Genomic DNA, 22,857 nt, shown 5'->3' on the forward strand with positions numbered 1-22,857 from the left:
ATTGTCTTTGGAGAAGGCGGCAGGCCAGTTTGTCAGAAGTGCTCCTAATGCCCTTCACTTCCTCTCAGCCACCTTGCACTTGTGTTTGAGGGTGACGAGGTCAGAGTCGTACCAAGATTTGTAATTGGATGTGGGCTTGAAGCAGATCCTCATGACAGGGGCAAGTCCATCAAGAGTGTAAGAAATAGAAAGATGAAGGTTAGATAGGTCTATGTCAGTGTGTGAGTCAGCCACAGGTGCAGGAGGAGAGAAAGTAATGGCAAAAGCCTCAGCAGACACGCACTTCATAGGTTGGATGACCGAGAAGCTAGGTGGCCGTTCTGGAGTCGGCTTGGCCTGAGAGGTGGGAGGAAAGGAGAAAGCGATTGCTCCAGGACAGAGGTGGCGAGAGAGTTGGGCAGGGGGAGGTCTGAGGATATCAGAACATCCAGGGTATGCCCTATAGTGTGAGTCGAGCTAGAGGGGAAAAAGAGAGTTGCAGAGGTTGCAAAAGAGTCCTGAAGAAGGGCCGGTAGCATCCAGGTGGATGTTAAGGCCTCAGAGGAGAAGTTGTTGAGAGGTAGATGTGAGGGAAGAAGAGGAGAGGTCCGCCCACTCTGAGGAAGGGGGCTACCTGGCCAGGTGGGCTGTAGTTAGTGGCCACAGTGAGAGAAAGGCCAGGAAAGATAGAAAACCTACAGACCAGACATTCAAAAAAAGGGGGTAGTCCTGCATAGGAATGATAGAATCAGGGATCCACTCTGGGAAGATCAAGGCTACATCCCCACCGGGACGGTTGGTTCTGGGTTCGGAGAGGATCTTGCAGCCATCAGGAAGGAGAGTGTCAAAGCTCGTGCCAGAGCTGGCTGTAAACCAAGTCTCGGTAAGAACAAGTAGATCCAAATCGAGTTCTTCCAGGAGACAGCAGATGTCAGACGAGTGTTTGACAGTGGAGCGAGAGTTCAAATGTGGATCAGATTGCCCCCTTCGAAGGACTTCCGTGGAGGGGTACAGGTCAGAGGTACACCAGGCCGTAGTGTAGCAGGTGCTCGAGAATGGACAGAGGAGGAAGGAGGAGAAGGCAAGGTAGCCAGGGAGGAGTAGGTGGGTGCCAGAGGGATGGCGGAGGAAGAAGGCAACAGGGTGGCCAGAGAAGCAGCAGGCGGAGCCGTAGAGGTGGCAGAAAATGGAGGCGACAGAGAAGGGAAAGAAGAAACTGCAGGAGAAGAAAGGAAGGAGGGGGCAATGTAGAGGAGGTACAATCCTTCGCCCTAGTTCACCACCCCCTTACCACCATCATATTGCGATGACAAACAAAGAGCCATGATGGGGAACCCATGCCTGAATCCAAGCATTAATCCTGTACCACGTCGAGTATATATATATATATATATATATAAGCACTCAGAAAACCCTTCAGAGTGTACCTGCAAGCTGACATAGTGGAGGAAAGTTACCAATAAGGATGTACTTTGCAGAGCTGTCGAATAGCAGTCATGAACAGAATGTATGTGCGTTCAAACAAAGTCTGTGGACAGTGAAAGAATATCATAAAGAGGATGTAAGAACCTATGCTGAAACAATATGAAAATACTTATGACGATGTAACTGAAGCACTAAGAGAAACATGTACCCTACGATACCGTAATTATGAACGCAAAGAAGAATAAAGTTACTTATTGATCAATCATTGTAAAAACGCTGAAACGCACTGTAGACATAATTTATCGAAGCTTGCTTATTAGATATATATATATATATATATATATATATATATGATACATTACTCACCGTAATCATATTTCTGATGCTTGTAGCTCCTTAGATTCACATGCTGTGCATAGTCCGACATCTAGTGGAAGCTGCGGAGTATTAGTTGTTTTCGAAACTCAAAAATGGACGTTGCCAGTAATACTAACCCTAGTTTGACGTCCCCTGTACCCATGATCCCTCACGCATCGAGGTCCCTCAGATTGTTATTTTTTTCTGACATGAGATAGCATGAGGTGTAGCGAGAGTACAGCTATATCCAAGCAGATACTATTAGACAAGCTCATAAGCAACCATGCGCCTTCTCTCCGAGGGTAGGAAGGGTGGGTCACATGTGAATCTAAGCAGATACAAGCATCAGAAATACGATTACGGTGAGTAACGTATCCCTTCTGAGGCTTGTGGAATCTGCTTAGATCACAATCTATGCATAGATTAGCGAGCAGTGGAAGAAGGAGGTGGGATGTGAGAAGGTTCATGAGCGAATGTGTGTTTTAGAACCGCTTGTTCCACTTGTGTATCTGTCTTGGCATGGGTGTCCATGCAGTAGTGCTGAGTGAAAGCATGTTTAGAGCTCCATGTAGCAGCTTTGCAAATACTGTCTAAGGGCACATTTGCAATGAAAGCCACCGTGGCTCCAGTACCTCTTGTGGAGTGGGCCCTGGGCGTAAAAGGCAGTGTCTTATTTGAAAGGGAATAGCACAGTTGGATACATCTGTCTATCCACCTTGAGGTGCCATTTTTAGAGACGCAATCTCTTTCTCTGCCTGGTGCTATCGAGATAAACAGCTGGTCTGTTTTTCTTAGCGGTCTGGTCTCGTATACTAGTAGAGGACCGCCCTCCTCACATCTAGTGTGTGGAGTTTTACCTCAGCTGAGATTTTGGGTTCTTTGAAAAAAGCCAGTAGCTCAATAGACTGGTTAACATGGAATTTTGAAATAAACTTAGGTGAAAACCTAGGGTGAGTTCGTAGAACTAGTTTGTCCTTATTTATAGTGAAGAAAGGATCCTGCACCGACAGAGCTTGGATTTCACTGAGCCTTCATATGGAAGTGATAGCTACTAAGAAGGCAGTTTTATAAGTCAAATGTTTGATACTAGATGTGTGCATGGGCTCGAAGGGAGGCCCCATGAGTTTAATAAGTACGACATTAAGGTCCCAACCTGGTGGTGGGTTAGAAATTGGAGGGTGGAGTCTCTTTACCCCTTCCATAAATGCTTTAAATACTGGCACTTTCCACCATGACACCTTGTTGTGAGAAGTGGTGTAGGCTGATAAAGCTGCCAGGTGTACTTTAAGTGAGTTAAACACTAAGCCTGACAAGACCCACGACAGGTAGGCTGCCATCAACCAGCATCAACGGATAAGGTAGGAAAAATATTCTATCTTCAACATATACGGACACCATCATACAAACCCCTTGTACCACAATGCATTGTGGAACTTCGCCCTCTTAGGCTTTAAACTGCATTTGAAATTGCATTTTCAGCTTGGGCCTCTCTCCCACTATACAGGACCCTTCCAAGTGTGCCTCCTATACTGAAGTTTGTGAACTGTGTGCCCCCTGTGAACTGCATTTTGAAATCATCTTTGAAATTGCATTTAGAAACTTGGGCCTCTCTCCCGTTATACAGGACTCTCGAATCTCGGCGGGCACTCCTGTAATATACTGCACTCTGAAACCTATGCCTCTCCACTTCAATAAAAGACCCTCAGGTCCATTTCTCTTCTGTATACACGTGCACTGTGAGAAGATTACTGTAGGTGTCCCCTCCCAATCTCTTAACTTTCTGCCACACTGCGAGTCCGGAGCCCCTCCCGCTACCCAGATACTCCAGCCTAGGTGTTCAATTGCTGCCTGGGTCTCCCAGACTAGGTGTTAATTGCGGCCGGCCACTTAGAGCCTTGAACCTTCCTCCCGATATCGGAGCGTCAATTTGGCCTTGATTACCACCAAACTCCTTCAAATTTAAACCTCCCCTTTTCAACCAGGTGTCTCCAAACCGATACTTGATCACCCCTGCCACCTGCGATGCCAAACCCTCTCCAGATAGATTAAGGTTCCAATCTTGATCACAGACTGCTTTGCAGAACCGAAACTATCCACTACCGTCCAGGATCAGAATCAAATGCTTCTTTCAGCTTTGGTTCCCGCCGACACCTACATCGTTTCGGACTTCTGATACCCCACACCCAAGAATACAATCTCTTTGTAAACCTCCTGTAAACTCCCCACCTCATGTCCCTTAGTCATCTAGATATTATCAGTAGCTGCTACCACTGAATCCTAGGAACCTGACACCAAGGACATCCAGCAAGCACCTAAGCCTGTAACTAGTACCATAACCCCCCCCCCCCAGTTTCTTTCACCCTTAGCGCAATCCATAGCCCACCCTCTACCGTACAATACCCTCAGGACAGCCCTCCTGTTTTAAGAGGAACAACATACCCAAATGACTGAACAAAGACAAACCCCCGAAAACTTCCAGACAGAACAACTTAAAGGATTGGAAACAACTGACAGAACAAAGTTCCACTGACCCAAGACTCAACTGACTGAACCAAGACACACCCTTGGAAACAACCAGACGGAACAATTGAAGATTAAAATCAACAATAGCCTGGCACGAGGCACCACAATTGGAAACTGCCCTATAAACCTAACACCCAGACCAACTCCTCCCGACTAAGACCAAAATGACCAGACGCAGACAAAGAGAAAAGGAACATGGTACAAATAACACGGATACACAAGCTCAACCAGCCCCGACAGAAGACGCCCTCAATACAGACACACCCCACAAACCAACACTATCGACAAAACAATCAACACAAGAGAAAAATGGCTATACCTTACACCGTACCTCTCATCAACCAAAGAACCTAGATACTCCAACGACACCAACAGTTCCAGATGAATGAATAAAACACCAGAACAACAGAAAAAAAAAAGAAGAGGGGACCAGAGAAGAGAATGCGATGACGCCAACCCCCTTACTCCCTACATCACAAGAATAAATGGGCTCTATCGATACCCACACCAAATCACCAATAGAAGTCAGCAACCCAATTATCAATCTCATGGACCGATTCAACGTCCAAGCCGCCTTCACTGAACCTCTACTGCTCTGAGGGAACATTAAAGCACCCCAACAAACACCCACAAACCAACACCGGGAACAAAATCCATGATCTCCTAAGTGACTGAGGCATCAACATCCTTTTCGTAACCGAAACATGGCTAGACGACAACTACAAGATCATCCTCGACAACTGCCTGCCCGACACCTTCAAGTGCATCCAAGTAAACTGGAAAACAAGATGTGGTGGACTAGCAATCATCCACAAGGAACACCTGGAGATTAAAGCAGAAGACCCATTAAACATCAACAAATGTGAATCGCTAACCATACGTCTATCAACAAACCCCAGAACAAACCTGAAATTCATACGGATATACAGACCACCAACGTACAAATCAGCCTTCATAGACAACTTCATAGAAGCAATCACCCACCTAGCTATTGAGCGTAACCAACTGATTATCCTCGGAGACTTCAACATCTAGTTTGATCAAGAAACCACAACCTCACAAAAATCTCTTACCGGCCAACTAACAATGGAACTACATCAGCTGGTCAAAGGGGAAACCCACACAGCAGGACATACACTAGATGCAATCTTCGCTAACAAAAAACGAATTACCACAGCACCACAGATTCAGATCCTCTGCATCGATCAGCTCATCATCCCCTTCATAATCACACTGCCCTCCCCAATAACCAGGAAACAAGAAAAACTACCAATCATCATGAAAAGAAACTGGGGAACCATAAAAAAACTCCAATTTAACAAAACTACTGGAGATCACCAAACCACAAACGACCATGGGCGAAGCTGACCTAGACACTAAAATAGATAAACTTCACATCTGGATCACCACAACAATCGACGAGATCGCAAAAGAAAAACCTTTCAGTCCATCCCGCAAAAGAGCAACCGCAAAATGGTTCACACCAGTACTAGGTGCCATGAAAAGGAAAAAATGAAAACTAGAATGGCGGATCAATAAAGACTGCAGAAAAAAAATTCAACTTCAACAACATACCCGTTCATAAAAAAAGGAAAAACAAAAAGGAAATAGTACGACAACAGAATCCTCAAAGCACCAAATAACCAAACCTGTATAAAATCATAAACGAAATTAAAAACCCTCCCGGCTGCAACAACACTCTAATACCTTCGAAGAGATTATGCAGTGATCTTACAGACCACTTCAAAAATAAAATCATGACCATCCAATACACCATTCAAAACACACCATGCAACCTCTAGACCATGGGTGCACAACATACGGCCCGCGGGCCAGTTGCGGCCCGCCATGCCGTTTTGTCCGGCTCGCGAGGCACAAAGACTTTCATAATGGAGGGAGGCCCGCAAGCAGCATCGGCCGTCCTCCATTAGGAAAGCCTTTGTTGTCTTTCGGGCCGGACAAAACACTGGCCCTCATTGGTTCAGTGCACACGAACCACGCAGCTCCTATGAGCCACATAGTGCGTGTGTGCTGCACCAATGGAGTGCTAGCACTACTGCTGGCGTGGCCAGTAAGGCTTGATGCCGGAAGGCATTTCAGCCTTGCTTGCCACGCCAGCCATAGTGCCAGAAGCCTCGTCAGCGTTCCAGCACGTCTGGGTAAGTACATGGGGGGGCTGTATGTGTGTGTGTGTGTGTGTGTGTCTCGATCCGTCCTGACTGTGTTTTTTGTTTTTGTATGTATGTTGAGATGCGGAGGTGGGGGTGTGTGTCGGGTGTGTATGGGTGCGTTTGTATTTGTATGTCTGCAGTGTATGTTGAGATGCGGGGGTGTGGGGTGTGTCGGGTCTGCTTGAATGTGTTTGTGTGCAAGTGGATTGTGTGTTGAGATGCGGAGGGGGTGTGGGGGTCGGGTCTGCCTGAATGTGTTTGTGTGCAAGTTCAGTGTATGTTGAGATGCGGACGGGGTGTGGGTCCGGTCTGCCTGAATGTGTTTGTGTGCAAGTTCAGTGTATGTTGAGATGCGGGGGTGGGGTGTGTGTCGGGTCTGCCTGAATGTGTTTGTGTGCAAGTGAAGTGTATGTTGAGATGCTGGGGGGGGGGGGGGGGGTAGGGAGGGCGGAGGTTGGAGGGGTCGGGTCTGCCTGAATATTTGTTGTTGTTGTGTGCACGTTCAGTGTATGTTGAGATGTGGGGGTGGGGGGTCCGGGTCTGTATGCGTGCATGCTTGTTTGTGAGTTTGTTTGGTGAGTTGGGGGGGTGGGGGGGGGGGGGTTCAGGTCTGTATGGATGCATGGTGTATGCATGTGAGTTTGTATGGTGAGTTGGGGGTGGGGTCTGTATGGGTGCATGGTGTATGCTTGTGAGTTTGTGTCCTGGGGTGGGGGGTTCGGGTCTGTATGGGTGCATGGTGTATACTTGCAAGTTTGTATGGTGAGTTGGGGTGGGGGGTTCGGGTCTGTATGGGTGCATGGTGTATGCTTGTGGGTTTGTGTGCTGAGTTGGGGGGGGTTCGGGTCTGTATGGGTGCATGGTGTATGCTTGTGGGTTTGTATGCAGGGGTGGGGGCGTTGGGGTCTGTATGAGTATGTATGCATGGTGCATGCTTGGTGGCATGGGGCATAGTGTTTGCATGAGAGGTGGGCGTCATGGGGCATAGTGTTTGCATGAGAGGTGGGCGTCATGGGGCAGCGTGTTTGCATGAGGGGTGGGTGTCTTGGGGCATAGTGTTTGCATGAGGGGTGGGTGTCATGGGGCATAGTGTTTGGTCGGGGAGTGGGGGCCATGGGACATAGTGTTTGCATGAGGGGTGGGTGTCTTGGGGCCTAGTGTTTGCATGAGGGGTGGGGGCCATGGGGCATAGTGTTTGTTTGGGGAGTGGGGGCCATGGGGCATAGTGTTTGCTTGAGGGGTGGGGGCCTTGGGGCATAGTGTTTGCATGAGGGGTGGCAGCCATGGGGCATAGTGTTTGCTTGAGGGGTGGGGGCCTTGGGGCATAGTGTTTGCATGAGGGGTGGGAGCCATGGGGCATAGTGTTTAATAAAAATTAGGGGTAGAAAAAGCCTCCTGCCATGCCACGCCACGCCACCCGCCCCACCCACCCACATTTACTTTTTCGGCCCACTATAGCCATCATGTAGGGTACTTTCGGCCCTCTCTCAAAATCAGTTGTGCACCCCTGCTCTAGACTGAAGACACCGACCGATGCAAGGAAAACCAGAACAAATTCCGAAACTTCCCACATATCAGTGGAGACGTTCATCAAACTCAAGTCAAAGCAACAATTCTGGCTCCCCCACGGATCCCTGCCCCCCTGACATTTACAAATCCATCCTCGCACAAGGAACACCAATGGAATACTACAGGAACGTCCTCAACCAATCAATCTCAACAGGAAGAGTGCCTCAAGCCTTCAAATCAGCATGCATCAAACCACTCCTCAAGGATACAACAGGAAACGTAGAGGACCTCTAAATTCCTGGAAACACACATATATAGAATACCATCACCTACTAAACCAGGCACAAGTAGGCTTCAGACCGATGAGAGGAACAGAAACTGCACTTATTTCAATATGGGATGATCTAAAGGCTAACGCAGACTCAACAGCACCTCTCTGATACTTTTAGACATCTCTGCAGCATTTGACACAGTTAACCACGACATCCTCATGAGATTGGAAGAATTCAGAATCACTGACAACGCCTTACTTTGGGTCAGATCCTTCCTAACAAACAGAACAAACAATATGGATGAAACCCTACAAATCAAGCCCACGAGAATCATCATGCAGTGTCCCACAAGGATCATCCTTCTCGCCACTCCTATTCAATTTATACCTGTCACAACTAATTAAAATCATCGAAAGACATGACCTCACCTATTACAATTATGCTGACACACAAATAATCTACAAAATACAAGACTCACAAGAAGACAACACCTTCGTGAACTGCCTTCGTGAAATATACAACTGGATTAATTTAAACAACCTTAATCTCAACCCAGGCAAAACAGAAATAATGATCATCACAAAAAACGGAGAAGACAACCTCTACATCCCATGGCCAACCGAACTTGGCGAAACCCCAGCCCCATCATCGACTGTAAAAAAACAAAATGGAGTCCTGATGGTCAACAAACTCACTCTAGAGCCACAACTAAACGCCCTAAACAAGAAATCTTTCTTCCTCCTACGATCGATTAAAAGGATCCTACCATTCCTCTCATTCACCAACAAAACGACTGCGGTCATCGCCCTCATGTCCAGACTAGACTGCGCCAACAGCCTATATCTAGGCTTGCCTGAACGACTGCTAAATAAACTCCAATGCATACAAAATGCGAAGGACAGACTGCTCCTTAAACTACCCAGAAGAGAACGCATCGCACCAGCGCTGAAAGCACTACACTGGCTGCCCATCAAACAGCGGATCAAGTTAAAATCAATGTGCATAACCCACAGAGCAATCCACGACCAAGGTGCAGAATTCCTCAAAGGAAAACTAAACGTACATCACACTTCAAGGCCACTCGCCTTCAGCAGCAACATCCACTTGGAACCCAAATCATACAACAAGAGGAAACTGAGGATCCGCCTTTTCTCACCTCGCCCCAAAAATCTGGAACAAACTACCAAAGAACATATGGAACACAAGAGATCACCTACAATTCAGGAAACTCCTCAAATCATGGCTCTTCACCCCATAACCAGAAAGAATACTGATAAAGACACACACACAGACCTTAGGCCGAGAGAAGAACCTACCCTGACTCCCTAAATCACCTTTACAAAATAAGGACATATGAATTTGTAACGTATCCACTTATCAAAAACAAACCACATCAATCATACCATGGAACCCCCAGATCTTTCAGGAGAGCAGGATATGACCCAGGAATAGCACATGGCATCCCTCAAAGGCACAGGCAGCAATGTACCACCGACAGTAATAGATAGGAAGGAGCAGGGATTGATAATATAACTCCACTACCCAAGCAGGGATCACACTTGCCCGCTGGGTGTACTAAGGTCAAACCTAGATAGAGGCCAGCCTCAACCCCTGAAACTAGACAGTCAGGAAAGGGAAGAGAAGATTATACCACTCATGGACCACCGACAGTAAATAGATGGCAAGGAGCTGGTTAGGGATAACACCACCACTAACTAGTGAACAATGCTCACCGAACCTGGGGTACTTAGCCTATTTAATCTGCTAGAACCAGCCACGGTATCACCACAGAAACTAGACAATCAGTAAACCAAGAGAAAGAATATACTGACCAGGTATGACAACTTGATACATAAACAAAAACTTCAGGGATTATACCCACTAACCAAAACCTCAAATTTCTGCATACTTAATTCACACAAAAACCCACACAACCACCTCTCTCACAGCAAATCGCATGGACTTTACCACACTGCAACAACACACACACACACACACACATGGATCGCAACAACAGAAAGCGAGGACCCGCTTCGATCCTATATGCACACTCAAGCTCAGCGCACAGTGAAAACCGAACTGAAGCTGCCAACAGTACACCACCTCTCACTTTCCTACGCCCTCTTCACCCATTAACCCACCCCTCACCTTTTTTTGTTTATAGAGCCGTCTGAGCACCTGGAGACTAACTCCATTGGTGACAGTGCGCTATATAAATACCTTTAACATGAACATTAACATTAGAGAACTGTGTTATTCGTGCATGAAAGAGATGCTTGTGCTTTGGCTGTTTTGAAACAGGAACATGGGGGGAAAGAACAGGCCATGCAGCTATTTTTCCTCCAGGTTGGACCTTGTTGAATGCGCTTTGCCGAAATTTCTCAAGGCTGCGGCTGCCACCGCATATGAAGTGAAGGCATGGTTTTGGGTCACTCCTTAACTGCGATGGTGCCTCACTCAGTAGATGTACTAGTGTATAGAACGCAAACTCAGCATCTCACATCTGACCGGCTCACGAGATACAAGCTCATTCTATTTGCACCCCACATCAAAATTAAGAGATGCAATTCTTTGAATTCGGCTTAACTTTTGCCTCCTCTAGACGAAGACAGTAGTAATGACACCAATCATGATTGTATCTATGTCACTGAGCAAGACACAAAAGGAAGAATTGATTTGAGTGAGACACCCTTGCCATCCCCGGATGGGGAAATATTTAGTGATGGTTCTTGTTTTAAACATCCAGACAGCACCTCAACTGCTTGCTATGCTTCCTTTGGGGCTATGTTTTTTTTCTTCACATTTTATTTTATTTCATAGAAGTGTATAACAATACAACATTACAAGTTGCAGAAGCGAAAGAAAACACCAAATATGAGAAAAACCTCCACCACCTCCCTGTTTTTCTCCCCCACCCCCAAACCCTTTTCCCCACCCCCCCCCCCCCCTTGGTACTGTTTACTCCTCTACTACTCGAGTTCTGAGGCCCCTGTCCAATGAACAATCCACTTTTAGGCCCCTCGTTTCACCCTCCCCACCCCACTCCGAAGTTCCCCTCTGAACGACACAGACTCTCCTCCTATGTCCCCCCCCAGTTTCTCAGCCTCCTTCCTAGACGCCTTTGCTAAATAATGCCCCGGCCTGCTGGTCTAGTTTCATATATCTCACCATAAAGGAGTGCCACTCCATTTCCATTGGCCCAGGTCTCCCATGGAGTCCTGTCGTTATTCTTTCCAAAGGCTCTTGGCTACGTTGGACCACTCTCTCATGCTGGGAGGGTGTTCATTTTTCCATTTGGTAGCTATGCCCACATGTTAAAGTCCACCCTGTGATCAAGTGCCCCAAGCTTTCTATTAAGATTTTCGCCATTGTATCTTTCAGAAATCTTAACTGTCTCCGATTGGGGGCATATACAGAGGGGAACGTGAACCTTGTCTTTCTAATATCTCCCAAGACCAATAAGGCTCTCCCATCCACGTCTGACCAGAACTTGGTGACTTCCATTCTAAGTCCCATCTTTACCAGGATACCCACCCCCCTTCTCATGGGGCCTTAGCCCCAGAACTCTCAGCCGACCCATCCACAAGACCCTTTTTTCTTTTCCCTTAGAGTACCTTGTTTCCTGGAGGAACATAACATCTAGTTCAGCCCTTCGAAATTCTCTTACCACCACAGACGTTTGGTGGGCGAGTTCAAACCTTTCACTTTCAGGGTGCCTATTCGTAAGTATCCCCCCTAAAGCCTACTTCCCACCATTGTCATGTTATCCCTATCCGGGAGTTTGTTTCATTCCACTTATGGGACCTCAGTGCAACCACCTGAACCCTACTCAGAAATATCTTTAATGCTGGAAAAACCTGTACTAGGTGAATTTCCCCCCTCCGCGCTGCCCCCGCTCCTCATACCCATACCCCTGATCCTCTCCCTCCCCCTCTGGTGTATGGCCCCCTCCCCACATCACCAGGTGAAGACCGAACCACCTACAGGATCCCCCCTCCACTGTTTAGGCCCATTCTCAGCACACCTCGTATTCTTGAGCCTCTCTACCTCCTCCACTTCTCACCAATTACCGCCATTACTGATTCTTAGCGCTCCTCCCACTCCCCCTTGTTAACTTCAATTATAAACCCAATAATACCCAGAACAAACCATGAGGTGGGACAAACCTCCCATAACAGGGAACAGAAAAACCACCCGGGCCTGTAGACCCCGATTCCTTGTATCACTGCTCATCCCTGTTCAACCATCACGACTGCCTTCGTGCACTCGTCGTCTCAGGTCCCATCCACAAGCGAAAAGTTCAGCTTCCTGAACTTCCAAGAGCCCAAAATACACCTTCACCTCGATCCCTGTGTGCGCCATGGTCCTCCATCTGACTTTCGTTCCCTTGAGGCGTGCAGGGTCTCCTCCTCCCAATGTGTTCGCTCATGGCCCTCTTGATCTCCTGCTCCGTAGTGAATCTGTATTTGCCCCTATCCGCTTCGAAAGAGATGGAAAACAGGAACCCCCAACCTATATCGGATTTCTTTTTCATTTAACCACCCGGAGAAGGGTGCGCAGAGCCTTCTTTTCGAGATGGTGAAGGAGGACAGGTCCTGGAAAACCGGCCCCCTTGCCGACCCGTACATCACTGGGCCCTTTTTTCGCGCCTTTTCCAAAATGTGGAGTCTGTCGCTATAGTTGTGAAAGTTGGCAAGAACGGATCTGGGGTCGCCCGCTGCTCCACTGGCCCTGTGTATCCTCAATTATCAATCGCGTCATTGTCAAAGATGAGTTTGGTGATGGCGTACAAGGCGCTTCAAAGGTCTTTCTCAGTCTCCCAGTCTTTCTCAGGGATCACAAATAGCCAGAGGTTATTGCGCCCCTCCCGATTCTCTAGGTCATCCATCTTCAAAAGAATTTCCTCCTCCCTCCTCTCTACCTCTGTGAAACGCATGTCAATTTGGGTCTCCATCGTGTCCAGGGAGGACCGGTTATGCTACACCTCCTCCAGTCTCTACTCCATCTTATCGATTCTACGGGTCATTTTATCGACTCTCCCTCCAATGTCCGCCCTCATGCATCCGCTCTCCTCCAGCAGGGCCACTACATCCTTTTTGGTGGCGCCGGCATCTTCACTCAACCTCTTGCCTCGATCCTGCGTTTCCTCCTCTGGGATTTGTGGGGTCTACTCAAAGGGGGACAGTCTTTCCCTTGTGTCCATGTGCCTCGGCCTCTTGCATGGCCCATGCAGTCCGGTATGTGGGGCGGCCTATCCTTGCTAGATGTTACTGTGCCCCCCAGGGGCTGCTGGCGCCGTCTGGCAGAAGATCGCCTGCCCGCATGTCTGTGGCCCCAATACACAGCTCTGGCACCTTTTTTGCTACCCTAGGAGACTCCAAGAAGAGAGGCCCCTATGATGAGCTGGTAGCAATCCTTTTGACTGGTAGTGGCTCGCTTCTGTGCCCCCCCCCAGGGCTACCACCCCACACCAGGGAGGGGTTAACTTCTGCCTACCTACTAAACTCCTCTGGGTCCTCTCATGTCAGGGTAAAGCCTTCTGTGGTCGGGCAGGCACTCGCCCCTGTAACAGGCCCAGGGGCCCACACCCCACCTCCTTTCCTGTCCGTTTAGATGCGTCTCTCCAGATGGGGGGCCCCTGGTGCGATTCCTTGTCCGCTCTGCACCCCTGTTGACACCCCACCCAGGGTCCCAAAAGTGTCCTTGGTCACGTGGGGCAGGGCACACACCCCTGTGCGATCACAGGGGGCCCACACCTCACCCCAGGAACCCGCAGGCCCGCTCCTTGAGACTCACCGGCTGTATGGCCTCCACCTCTCTGCCCGTGCCGGCAGTCCCCACAGCCTGTGCCCCTCTTCACTTGGGAGTAACCAGCGTTGGCAGAGCTACTATGTGACCCCCCCCAACCCCCCGGGGCAGGTTACACTGCTCCTTCTCTGTTGATCCGCTCGTTTCCCTGGCCTCTTGTCTGGGACAGTAGCGGGTATGACTCCCGCTTGGTTATGCACCTACTGTGTCCCTGTGCCTCCTTTGCGTCCCAGCTCATCTATCCACAGGTGGAGGGCTTGAGTGAGGGGGGGGTGGCAGTGTCTCAGTGATCTGGCTCGGGGGCTGATTCCCTTGCACTTCCCAGGGGATGCCCCACTATGTTCTGGGGTGAGGTATCGTCTGCCCACCTGTCTTGGGGGCTGGGCTCTGTCCACCACTCCGTTTCAGCAGCAGTTCCCTTGGACAATTTCCGCTGTCCTCTCCACCGCTCACGGCGGGGAAGGGGGGGGTGTTCCCCTCCTCACCGGTAGGGGGGGCACTGCCCCCGCATCCAGCGTGCGACCGCAGGGGAGCTTTCAGCCCTCCCCACGCGGCCCCGTAACAACAATGGAATCCGCCGCCGAGGTGGCCCGGAAGCTACTCATCAGTTAGGCCACCAACACCACACTGGAGGCCTTGGAGTGCCCCTGCGACTCCTCATATGCGCAGGGGCCGGGCCTGAAAGCTGCCCGCTCCTCCAAAGCGGGACCTGTGTCCATCAAATTCCCCCCCCCCCAGGTCGAGGGAGAGGTCAGCAGCAAACCACGTGGGCCACCTCCCACAATTCAGGGGGGGTGGGTTGGGGGTGCCGAGATGCGCAGGCTAGCTGGGCCGCCCGCAACCTGTGCTTGCAATAGTGTTTTATCACCTAGTGCCCTTCTCCGGCCTGGGGCCACCTCTCTCCCCACTGCAACATAGGCAGACCCAGCCTGTGCCTCCTTGCACCCTTCGTACCAGGAGTTGGACCGGAGGGTGCATCCAAGCTTCACACAGCCCGCAAGGGGGGGGTGTCATCCTTCAGTGGGTGCTTCAACCCGCAATAAGGCCCTGGGTGGAGGAGCTGCTCAGAGACTGCTGCATCCCTGCGCACCTTGGTGGCCCTTCAGGGCTATGTTTTTTGGCAGATGGAATGACAGCACCACTGGTAACTTTGATGGGACAAATATAAATGCGTTCGAACCACAGGTGCTACTGCCTTTAGGGATGCTCAGTTTTTGCTAACAAGAGCACTACCAACACAGTCTTCTACCAAATGTTCAGACAGGAATTCTAGGCCGTACTGATCAATCAATGATATATTTCGAATGTCACCAGTAGGAAATGGGGAAGCAACTCCCCCAGCATATACAATCAACAATAACCCTGACAGTACCATTTTGTTTAAGCAAAGAAGGTTCTAGGTATGTGGGCACATATGACAAATGCATGCACACTGCAGTTTTGTGAATGAGACCAGGCCCTTGTACATTGGGGGATCCATTTATTTTGTCTGTGGTAAACAAGCGTATCCATGGTTGCCCAAAGAATGGAGAGGTACTTGTTACTTAGGAATGCTGTTACCAGGGGTTTACCTGACAACTTTAGATACATCGAAACACCGCCCTAGGAGGGATATCGATGACGACACGCCTGGCCAAATATTAGTGGATGTGTCAAAAGCAATAGTTCCCTTTTGGGGTCTGGAAATAAACTCCTGGGACATTAGGAGGTTGGCCCGGGTATTGGAGAAGACAATAAATGAGACAGACATTCAATAGGACGTTGGAACATAGGGCCATTAAGCTGGTTGCGCTTCAAAATGGTGCTAGACACCATGCTCACTGAACGAGTAGGAGTTTGCAAAATGCCCCTACTGTGTTTCAGGATATTCAAAGATTACACAAACTGGGATCTGAAAATTCACATCGATGCCGGGTTGTTGGCATATTGGGACGTGGGCTTGGAATCTATTTACAACCTGGGGCTAGAAAATATTGTTTGCTCTTGCAATATTTGTTGGGGTTTATTTAATTCTGCTGCATACAATGTCTACCAGTTTTAGTCTCCATGCTGTGTAATTGCTGTTCTAGGGCTCTGGAAAAGTTTCAGCCTGAACACTGTGCCCCCGTCAATGTGAATAATGCGCCGATTATGCAGGATATGGAGATCCATAAATGTATGACCAATGATATAGATTATTATGATGATGTGTATTTATTGTATTTGTTGGCAGCGCCCAGACCCGGAGGTATCCTAGCACTAAAAGTACAGGTTAGCATAGTATACTTTTACAGGTATAATGGCTGTTTTGCTTTTGTTGTATCAAGGTCAGTCATTTTCATAACAGGTTAGCCTAGGCTAAAAGTAGGGTTTGTGAAACAGCATCCATTTTGATTAGCCTAGGTTAAACCATTTCGCTCACAATCAGACTCCATTTTGGGTCTCGTATTCTTTACTTTAAAATGTACGCAGCATGAAGTTGCTGAGCTCTTCAGAAAAAACATGTTCCGCAAAGAATGATTATCTCAGAGTTTGTGCAGGCCTCAGAACTTGAACAGCCTGATGCAAGTAAGATAAGAGATAATATACGCCTTCCTGTCTCATCTCCCAAAGTTAAATTGCATGTGCATGAAAATATATGTACCAATGATTAACGAACGCAGTAGACGTTCTGTACATTCCAGGAAGGGAGTATTCTAAAACTACCGAGCCACAGATGCATAGCGACCTTTGGTCGAGCAAAACATAGATTAGGTACACAGGAATGTCTCCTTGCGCAGAGAACAGTTTGAACTTTGGGAAAGGTTAACGTGTGCAAGCATGACACTGATGAGAAATATATGTTTTGCAGGAAGCTATAAACTGTCTGGAAATTGACAACCTCAGCAAATCAAAAATGTATTAAAGGCGAACAAACCACAATGCTCACTTCTTTGTGGCTCTTCAGTCTTAGATGAACCTGGGTCCGCTTGAAGAAAATGAGAATGCATTACTTACCGTAAAAGCATTTCTGATGGTTGTATCTGCTTAGATTCACATGCTGTGCATAGGTCCGACATCCAGTGGTCACTGCGGAGTATTGCATTTTGTTTTTCGTAGTCGAAAAGGGGACGTCGACAAGGCGTGTCTGAAACACTATCCCTATAGTGACGTGCGTTGTACCCACAATCCCTCACGCGTCGAGGTCCCTCTGTTTGTATTTTTCTGCCCTGAGGGAGCCTTCTAGACGTGAGTGAGTACAGAAAAGAGAGAGATATATAAAGGAAGTCTATGTTCCTTCCATCCGAGCGGGGAGGAAGGGCGGGCGCATGTGAATCTAAGCAGATACAACCATCAGAAATGCTTTTACGGTAAGTAATGCATTCTCTTCTGATGTTTGTTAATCTGCTTAGAATCACATGCTGTGCATAGACTAGCGAGCAGTACCCGGAGTTGGCGGTGGGTTATGAGAAGGAACAGTAGAGAAAAGGTGTCGTAATACTGCCTGTCCCACCTGGGAGTCAGATCTAGAGTGTGTATCTAGACAGTAGTGTTTTGTAAAGGTGTGCACAGAACTCCAGGTAGCCGCTTTGCAGATGGACTCAAGGGGAACATTTGCAATGAATGCTATGGATGCCCCCGTGCCTCGAGTAGAGTGTGCTCTTGGCCTAAAGGGCAGTTCTCTCTTAGCAAGAGTATAGCAGAGAGTGATGCATTGAACAATCCATCTAGAAATAGTGGATTTTGAAACTGCATCTCCTTCTCTTCCTGCTGCCACCGAGACGAAGAACTGATTAGTCTTCCTCAGTGGTCTGGTTCTTTCCATGTAGAACATGACCGCTCTGCGTACATCTAGTGTGTGCAGAGTCCTTTCTCCCAAATTGGAAGGATTTTGAAAGAACGTTGGTAGTTCTATAGATTGGTTTACGTGGAATTTAGAAATAAATTTCGGAGCAAACCTAGGGTGAGTGCGTAGAACCACTTTATCTTTGTGAACTGTAACGAAGGGGTCTAGAGTAGAAAGAGCCTGAAGTTCACTTACTCTCCTGATGGAGGTGATAGCTATTAAAAAAGCAGTCTTAAGCGTGAGGTGTTTAAGAGATGCTTTGTGCATGGGTTCGAATGGAGAGCCCATGAGTCTGGTAAGTACCACATTAAGGTCCCATCCGGGAGCTGGGTCAGCTATCGGGGGGGTGTATTCTCTTTACTCCCTCCATGAAGGCCTTTATAACAGGGATCCTCCACCACGACACTTTGAGTTGGGAAGTGGTGTATGCAGAAAGTGCAGCTAGGTGGACTTTAATGGAGTTAAATCCTAGACCTGAATCCAATAGGTGGGTCAGGTATAGGACCACATGTGTGGGAGAGCAGTCAATAGGGTTGATGCTTTTACTCCTGCACCAGATGACAAATCTTTTCCACTTGCTAGAATAGCAGTGGCGAGTGTTCGGTTTTCGGGCTTCCCTGAGGATGTCCATGCATCTTTGCGGGAGTTGTAGATGTCCGAATCTCAGGAGCCAAGCTGCTAAGTTCATGTTCTGGGGGCATGGATGCAGAGTCCTGCCTTTGTCCTGAGACAGCATGTTGTACGGGCAGGGGAGTTTTACTGGGGGGGATAGAGACATCTCCATCAAGTGAGCGAACCATGGTTGTCGTGCCCACATTGGGGCCACTAGTATCATGGTCACTTGTTCCTGGTGCATCTTGTGCACCACTTTGTTGAGAAGGGGAGTCGGGGGAAAAGCGTAAACAAATTTCCCTGACCATTGCATCGACAGACCGTTCCCCTTGGATTGGTTCTGGGGGTACCTGGAGGCGTAACTTAGGCATTGTGAGTTTTCCAGGGTTGCGAACAGGTCTATTCCTGGGAATCCCCATTGTGTGAAGACGTCGAAGACGATGTCTTCGTGCAGGCGCCATTCGTACTCTTTGGGCAGGGGGAAATCTCTGCTGAGACTGTCTGCTAGCAGATTGAGTTCCCCGGGTACATGTAGTGATAGTAGGAACATGTCCTGTTTGAGAGCCCACTTCCATATATTCTGGGCCAGCTTGGACAGGCCTGGAGAGTGGGTGCCCCCTTGCTTGTTGATGTAGTACATGGCTGTGGTGCTGTCTGTAAGGACCATTACTGTTTTGCCTTGTAGGTGTTCCTGGAAGGCTCTTAGCGCCTTGAACACAGCTAGTAGATCCAGTAGATTTATGTGTTTGGATGCTACGTTCGGAGTCCACACTCCGTGAGCAGTCTGATGGGATAGGTGCGCCCCCCATCCTGTGAGGGATGCGTCTGTGGTTAGAGTGGCTTCCGCCGCGGGTGTGACAAAGGGTTTCCCTTTTTCCATGTTTTCCTTTGTCCACCACCGTAGCGAGAGAACTAAGGCCTGCGAGACCACAACTAGATCCTCCCATAGTCCGCTGGCCTGACACCACTGGCTGTTGAGCCACTCTTGCATTGGGCGCATGCGCAGGCGCGCGTGAGGTACCAAATAAATACACGACGCCATCATTCCTAGCAAGCGCATTGCTTTGCGTACCGTCACCTCTCGACCGGTTACATATTGAGGTATCTGAAACAGCATGTTTTGGACCCTCTCTTTGGAGGGGAAGACGAGGCCGTCCTTTGTTTGAATTAGAGCCCCTAGGAATTGCTTGATTTGACTGGGGTCTAAACTGGACTTCTTTTCGTTGATGGAGAAGCCCAACTGGAACAAAAGGTCTACTGTCTTTTGGGTATTGGAGAAGCATGTTTCGTAAGAATCCCCTGTTATGAGCCAGTCGTCGAGGTAAGGGTAAACTGGGATGGACAACCTGCGCAGGTGGGCCGCTGCCACTGCCAGCACCTTCGTGAATACCCTTGGTGCTGATGCTATGCCGAAGGGTAGCACTTTGAACTGGTAGTGTTTGCCCTCTATCATGAACCTGAGGTATTTTCTGTGCGCTGGCAACATTAAAATATGAAAGTATGCATCTTTCATGTCCAATGTTGTCATGTAATCTCCCTGAGAAAGCAGTGGGATTACTTCCTGTAAGGTTACCATACGAAACTTTTGGGGTTTGATAAACTTGTTCGCTGGGCGCAGATCTAATACAGGGCGCATGGTTAGATCCTTTTTGGGTACAAGGAAGTACACTGAATAAATACCTTCCGTTACCTGAGATAGAGGCACGACCTCTATGGCTCCTTTTTCCAGCAGTTGTAGTACTTCTTGGAGAAGGATGGCAAGATGTTCCGGTGTCATGCGACGTCCCCTCGGGGGTCTGTAGGATGGGGAACTGTCGAATTCGATTCAGTATCCGTGGGCTACGGTGGAAAGTACCCAACGGTCTGAAGTTATCTCCTCCCATGCAGGAAGAAAGGATGTTATCCGGCCCCCGACCGGTGTTGCATGGGAGGGGACGCGAATTTTCGCGTCACTTGGAGTTGTTGGGGGCTTGGGAGCCTCTGGGGGTGGATCCCCGACCCCTCCCTTTGCCCCGGCGTTGGCCTCTTTGGCTGTACTGCCCACTATTGGTTTGGTAATTGGTGGCAGGGTATTGCTGATGTTGATTTTGTTGTTGGTGTTGGCGTTGGCCACGAAAAAAGCGTTTGTTGCCATAGCCGCGCCTGGTAGTGGGCTTAGAGATTTGGTCAAGAGTCTTGATAGTGTCGAACTCTTTTTTAGCCATCTCTAGGGCTTCATCTACCGCTTTTCCGAAGAGGTTAGCGTCCTCGACAGGTTTATTTATCAAAGACGCCTGTGTCTCTGGTTCAAAGCCTGAGTTGCGCAGCCATACATGGCGCTTTAGGAGTATTCCTTGTACCAAGGAACGTCCTGCTGTTTCTGCCGCGTCCAGAGAGTTTTTAACAATGCTCTGGTTCACTTGGGTTCCTTCGCCAATAGTTGACAGTAGGCGCGTACGTAAAGGCTCCGGTGCTTCCTCGGCGTCTTTTCGCAGTTTGGCCCACTGCGCGTCTGCGTAGCTTGCAAGCAAGGAATTGTTGTTGGCAATTCTTGCTGAGAAGGCAGCCGAGGAAGTAACTCTTTTTGCAAGGGCATATAGCCTCTTGCCCTCCTTGTCAGGGGTGCCTCACTGGTGGAAAGTGGTACCCCTGCCCTCTTTCTAGTATTAGATACCACTAGGGAATCCGGAATGGAATGTCCCCTAATGTAGAGGGGGTCTGAGGGTGAAGGAGTGAAAAGTTTTTCAATCCGTGGATTGACCCCTCTGATCATTGCGGGAGTGGACAGCGAAGGTATGATCCTTCTCTTCACTGAAGCGAGGAGTGGAATGGTCTGGCTGACCGGGGGTTTTTCTTTAATCACTCTTTCTACAAAATCTAATTCTGGAGAGAGTTCCCCGGTGTCGAGTTCGAAATGCGCTGCTGCTCTGAGCAACAGTGCATTGAACGTGGGCTGATCGTCAATTGGAGACGTGTTCCTAACTGGAGAATTGTCCGGAGGAGTTAGGTTTAGGACATCAGTGTCGGAATACACTGATGGTGATTGCCAGGGGTGTGAAGGTCCCTCTTCTGGGTTAACCCCGAAGCCTTCTTCTATAATGTCTGTTCTGTCTTCCAGACATTCCTCCTGGTTCTGTTCTTCATTGTCCATGAAATCATCTTCTTCCTCGAAGTATTGTTCCTCCCCAGTGAGGTCATATACATCTTGGAAGTCTGAGGCTGTGTCCTGCTGGGGATCGACTAGCCTCTGATTTTTGGCCCTGGGGTCCTCCTGAGGCCCTTCTCTGGTCCTCTTGTGAGTTTGAGAGGCCTGGGTGCTCATGAACCTTTCCATCCTCTCCATACAGAGGTGGAGTTTTTCCATTGTTTCATGGGGTACCCCAGAGCGGTCTGGCGGGGGAAACATAGGGTTATCTAACTCGAAATGGCTCGACCTCTCCCAAAGCGTCGAGGAAAGTGTCCCGTCGCCCTCCGAAAAACCTTCAGGTGTGTCGGGAGACTCCCTGACTGAAGGGGGTAGTCCCTGCTTCCCTTCGGGCTTTTTCGGCGTATCCTTTAGCTTATGCGTAACGCTCGACGTAATCTTCGGCGTCGGCTACAGCGATCCTTGCTAAGCTATCGGCGACTCGCTTGTCGGCGACTCGTTTGTCGGCGGAAGCTTGAGTTTTCGACGCTATGGGTATCGAACGCTCTACGGTGGTCTGCGCTTTCTGTTGATGCGCACCGGCCGATGGTTTGGTGGCAGCGCCCTTGTTTGCCGAAAGCCCAGTCGCAGGTCGCGGCTGCGGTTGCGAGAGGGGCTTCGAACCCGAACGGTCCGAGGAGGCCGCCGTTGGAACCTGCGTCTCCTTGGGCGCCGAAGGTCTTTTCGACTTCGTCGAAGAAGAGCCGTGGGTTGTGTGTTTATGTGGATCTTTGTGTGCGTCTGTGTCGCCTGGGTGTTCATCCCCATAAGCAGGGCGTGAGCCGAGCCCGTCGGGGCCGGGGACAGACGACGAAGCGCGTAAGCGCTCCTTAGAGGGGGTTTCGACTTCCGTAGCGGAGGTCGTGTTATCGCGTTCCTCGTCACTGTCGGTGGTAGCAGCGGCGGGTGAACCTTCGGCCTTCGACATCGCGTAGGCCGCCCACCTTTTAACCCTTCGGTCTTTTAGAGTTTTAGGCTTAAGAAGCCGACAAGCCGCGCACCCTTCCTCCTTGTGATCGAGGGGCAAGCAGCGGTTACACCGTGAGTGCTTGTCCTTCCAAGTGAATTTGCCTTTACAAAGTGGGCAAAACCTAAACGGTGTCCTCTCCATAGCCTAGGCAATAAATCGCGATAAACACCCCAAGGGAAAGGAAGGGGAAAGGGAAAGGCATTCTCAGAAAAGACCCAGAGATGTCCCACGACCCCACTCTCCCTACTGTATATGGCCTGCGA

At 49.1% G+C, this 22,857-nt stretch overlaps 1 protein-coding gene across 1 annotated transcript in view; it reads right to left on the minus strand.

The window, feature by feature from the left end:
- The window catches only part of LOC138569443 (ER membrane protein complex subunit 3-like), a 243,048-nt gene that overhangs the window by 160,474 nt on the left and 59,717 nt on the right, over positions 1 to 22,857 (minus strand). The gene's annotated exons all lie outside the window — the stretch shown is intronic.

This window comes from Ambystoma mexicanum, chromosome 2q (assembly GCF_040938575.1).
Source record: "Ambystoma mexicanum isolate Mex_15411 chromosome 2q, UKY_AmexF1_1, whole genome shotgun sequence".
In the NCBI taxonomy this organism is placed as follows: Eukaryota; Metazoa; Chordata; class Amphibia; order Caudata; family Ambystomatidae; genus Ambystoma; species Ambystoma mexicanum.